Here is a 5,436-nt window from a genome sequence, read left to right as displayed (position 1 = left end):
AATTCTCTTTTATCTCCTCTCATTGTCTCAGTCATAAGATTACAAATAGAACTAAAATTTCTTATAAACTTCCTATAAAAACTATCCAAACCATGAAATGATCTACCCTTACCCATATTCTCAAGTGTAGGTCATTCCAAAATTTCTTTTCCCTTCTTAAGATCCATCTTCAAACCATTAGCTGAAATAAAAAATACCAAATACACAAATCTCTTCTTGCATAAAAGAACATGTTTTCAAATTAATCATCAACTTCTCCTCTTTCAATCTCTACAATACTTGTTTGAGATGCTCAAGATGTTCTTCCTTACTCCTATTGAAAATCAAAATGTCATCCAAATAAATAATCACAAACTTACCCAATAATCTTTTCAGAACTTCATTCATCAACCTCATGAAACTATTAGGTGCATTAGTCAAACCAAAAGACATAACCAACCATATACAAACCATCTTTTTCCTTAAAAGCAGTCTTCCACTCATCATCTTCTCTGATTCCGATATGATGATAACCACTCATTAAATAAATCTTTGTAAAATACTTTGTTCCACTCAAACAATCGATTATGTCATCCATCCTTGGCATAGGAAACCTATATTTCACTATTATCTTGTTAATAGCTCTAGAATCAGTACACATTCTCCATTCTCCATTCTTTTTAGGTGCTAATATGATAGGTACAACACATGGACTCAAACTCTCTCTAATCAAACCATTTTGCAACAACTCATGCACTTTTCTATTAAGTTTTTCATTCTCTATATGTGTTAATCTATATGGTGCTTTATTCGGCAAACTAGGTCTAGGAATCAGATCCATACAATGACTTATAGTTCTTATTGGAGGTAAACCATCAGGTATATCTTCTGCAACAATATTCTTATATTCATTTAGAAAATTTCTAATTTTTGTTAGTATTCAACTTCTATCAGTTTTTGTTACTCAGTCACCATTATTTTCTATTACTTGGTCGCTACTGGCACAACTCAGCTTCCTAGGAATTATAGAAAAACATACTTGATTCTATTTTATTTCCTTTTCAAATTGTTTCCCATTAACCATGCAAATTCTCATAGTAGTAGAATTAACCTCATATGGACTTTCAATCAAAGGCAACAATATTTGCTTCTTCCCATTCACCCAAAGAGTATATTGATTCAATCTTCCATCATGTATAGCATATCTATCATATTACCAAGGTCTACCCAATAGAATATGACAACAATCCATAGGCATAATATCACACAAAACTTCATCAAAATAATGTCCAATCTTGAACTTCCTAATACATCGATCACTTAGCAATATTTCATGCTCATCCTTGATCCATGAAACATGATAGGGTTTAGGATGTTTCAGCCTTTGAAACTACAACTTTGTGACCTCTTCTGATGCCAAATTTGTAGAACTTCCACTGTCAATGATTACCTTGCAACATTTTTTAGCCATCTTACATATGGTTTTGAAAAGACTTCTCCTTACGACAGGTTCCTCATCACTTCCCTTATTACATAAGGTTCTTCTTACCATCATATTTTCACCATCCTTAGGCCCACTTGGTGAACCCTCAATGTCTCCTTGAATCACAACATTTATGTTACCTTTCCCACTTTCATAGGATCTACACTCAAAGGATCTATGCCCTTCTTTACCACATTTTAAATAATTACCATGAAAACCACCTCTAGAATAAGAATTACCTCTTCTTTAGTAAGAACTAGTACCTCCTCGATATGAATCACCACCTTTCCACTTGGTTTTTCCTTTATCATCATTTTTCCATTCAGATTTTCCTTTATTTTGCACAAAACTATCAGATTTGCCACCTTCTCCATAAGATCTACCTCTATCTCTCTATAATCTACCACCTCTACCTCTTTGTCTTTGCTCATGCTTATTTATCAAGATCTTCTCAACTTTTGAAAGGCATATTGGTATGCTTCTTCCACACTTTCCAATTTCACAAAAGTTATATTATCTTGAATTCTAGATCTCAATCCATTTAGATACCTTGTGATTTTCTCAACATCATCATCCATATGTCCAGATCTCATGTCCAATCTATAGAATTCCTTAGTATACTCCTTCATAGTCATATCTCTTTGTCTTAATTTTTGCATCATTCTCAACAAGCTAACTTGGTGATTAGTGGGAAGGAATTTGTTCTTTACCTTGTTCAATATTTTCACCCAAGTTCTAATCTTTTCCTTTCCTCTCCTTTGTCTATCATTTTGTAAATGCTCCCACCACAGTGAGGCATGCCCTTTCAAACTAGTAACTAAAATCCTCACCATCCTATTATCAAGAGTGCTTTTGCACTCAAAGACCTTCTCCATTTCAAAGATCCAATGCAACACAACATTAGTGTCCAATTTCCCATTATAAGGAACAAATTCTACAATAGGCTTCGAATTTTCTCTAGACAATTCTCTCAACAACCTTGCTTCATCTTGATCTTTTTCAAGTTGTGGATTAGGATTTGGTACTATTGCTTCATCATCACTTACATCATCAAGATGTGCTCCTCTCCTCTAGGCTATCTCTACAACATCTAATCTGGCTCAAATTTGTCTCAATGTATCTAATATTGCATTATCAACATTTCCTCTACCTTGAACCATCTTTACAAATCAAGTTCCTGGAAGATTGTAACCCTCTACAAGTTGTAGGTCAAATCCTCTAATCTGCTACCCCACAACCAAATTCATTTAAGGTTCTACACAATCCACTTTCCATAAGGATGAACCTCTACTTTGATACCACACGATGTAGGGAGGTATGAAGAACTAGGGCCAAAGGCACACCCAACTATTCAAACTACCTGTACAGAGTCAACATAGTGGAAATAACAACAAATATAAACAACTCAGGAGATAAAGGAAGTAAAAAGATTTCATTCATTTTCTTAGGCAATGATCAATTACATGCCCAACTATAAGGCCTTCTAGGTTACATCCATATATCAATTTCAATAATAATCTTTGATGATTCAACTTCACATTTTGCTCCTTCTCTCAAAGTTACCTCCATAAGACTCTAACCAAGGTCTCTTAAATAATTGCACAAACATAAGTTGGCCTATTGCAAATACAACTAAATAAATTCTCATATTAAATACTAGGATAAGCCACAAGTTGGCTCATAACTGATATCTAAGACTAAATTCAATGCAAAGGTTAGCCTCAACAAGAAACTGCACATAGATAACTCGGTAAATGAAGGCTCCATGAAATAATGACACTCAACACCCAAATGAACTTGGCATCCATATGAAATTGGAATCCAAATGAACTCAACAACCACATGAACTTGGCATTCAAAGGATGACTTAGCAACCAAAGAACACTAGGCAACAACTGTGAACTCAACATCAACTAGGAACATTGACATCTAGTAAACACTTGGCACCAAATGAGAACTCGGTAAAGGCAGATATTGCAACTTGGCAGAAACTAGGAAAATTGAAAACATGTAGGATAGCAGTGCAACCCAGGATGCTTCTGCATCAATGACAACATAACAAATGTTCTTTTTGTAGTTCCAACAATCTCCCTATTTGGCATTGATGGCAACACCTTGAGTTACCATGCAATTCAAAAAGTTATCTATGAACATTTCATTGTTTATCTCCCTTTGTATTCTATCTATGAACTTTATTTAATGTCCTCAGTTTCATTATAATCCTCATCTTCTTAGTTTCATTATTATTCTCATTCATGCAGTGCTCTGATATACTTCCTCTAGGATACCAATTCTAGTGACTCCCTCTATGACATTCATCTTCTTCCAATGCATATTCTCCCTCTTTATATCTTAGGATGGTAACTGAAATTTTTACCCCTCTTTAAAAATAATGCCAAAGATAATTTAACTCGTCATAAAACTCCATACTTTGTCCTCTATATTGATTGATTTTTGAAATTTTATTTTCTTCTTTCCTCACTACCACCTTGTGCCTTCTTGCAACTATATCAAATCATGATTATGTCCATCTTTTCACAACTCTAGGAAGATCCTAAAGTGTGATCTCTTGCATCAATTTGTAAGATATTCTAATCATAACAATTGATGAAATGTTGCATCTCTTCTTAGTTTTCTTTTGATAGGGGAATTATCCCTAGCTTACCTCTTAGATATTCATGTGACTCCTTAGGTAATGCCTTAGTGAATATATCATCTATATGTTCCTTCGTATTCACATATTCTAGTCTCACTTATTTATCTTGCACTAGTTCTCTTAAGAAATGAATGATGCAGGAGCATCCAGAGGTATAAGGGCAATCTTGTGTCACCCAAAAAAATGTACTTAGACTTAGCTTTTGTTTCATGTGTTTTCATTTCTGGAGACCCATTTGGGTCAAATAAAGGTTCCAACTCTCACAGTTGCACTATTAGTGTTCTAGGTTAGAGTATTTGAGCACTGTAGGATACGTGAAAATGCTAAAAAAATAGGAGTATGTAATTGAGCTATCATTTTGGTGAACTAGGAGGTGAAAATTGGCCAAATGACTGTACTTGTAATTTAGAGCATTCCAGAAAAAGAATCAGGTCAAAAGTCACCATGGTTTGAAAGTTATTGCAATTTTTCAATTTTTGGAGACCTCCTAAGAATGCTTCAAAATCAGATTCAGGGCATTAAATGACCTCGTACAGGGCCAAAAAATGGGGGACAAGCAAAGCTCCTCCACAAGGCTATAGAGAACTTTGAGAGCTTTTCAAAAATGTAAACGGTTCGTCAATCGGAGCTACGGTTCAAAATTTATGCCTCTTGAAAGTTCGGTTACCATTTTTGGATTCTTCTAATTTTGCACTGACTTCTAATGCAGCTTCTGGAACCTTCTATTTGGTCAGTGGATGCCAACTAGCACTTTCTAGAATGTATTCCTAATCCTTAACCCTTTGGGGTCTATTTAAGGATGTTTCTGGCATTGTAAAAGGTAGTTCGGAGTGGAGTTTGTGAGAAGGAGCTGGGAGAAGAAATTATCTCCTGATTTCTACTATTGTAAGCCCATAGGGCATGTTTTGAAGTCTATTTTTCTCTGTATTGCATGTAATAGCATATTCTCATAGTAAATAAAAGTTTCCCTTTCTATTGTGTCCATTCTATGCTGGGTTGTGTCCCCATCAATGAAACTTGATCTCAATATGCTTTGTCTTTGTGTACATCACATGAATCTTAGATATGTTTATAAAACTTGTGTTATCACAATACATTATTGCAGGTTCAGTAATTTCTTCCTTCATACATTTCATTGGTGGAGGAGCACACCTAGGAAACCTCCATTGTTTGAAAGATTTTGGCTTGTACTTGACTCTAACCAAGTCAAGAGAATAGGTTAGTTTTCTTTTAGACCTTACAAGGTCATTTTCATTGTTGGCTAGGTGAGTTAGTCATTAGGACTAAGGTCACACAATTAGCCTTTGTTAGTTGTTAT

Source organism: Cupressus sempervirens, chromosome 5 (assembly GCF_028749045.1).
Source record: "Cupressus sempervirens isolate cs-2001-9-10 chromosome 5, ASM2874904v1, whole genome shotgun sequence".
NCBI lineage: Eukaryota > Viridiplantae > Streptophyta > Pinopsida > Cupressales > Cupressaceae > Cupressus > Cupressus sempervirens.
This window is presented reverse-complemented; position numbering follows the sequence as displayed.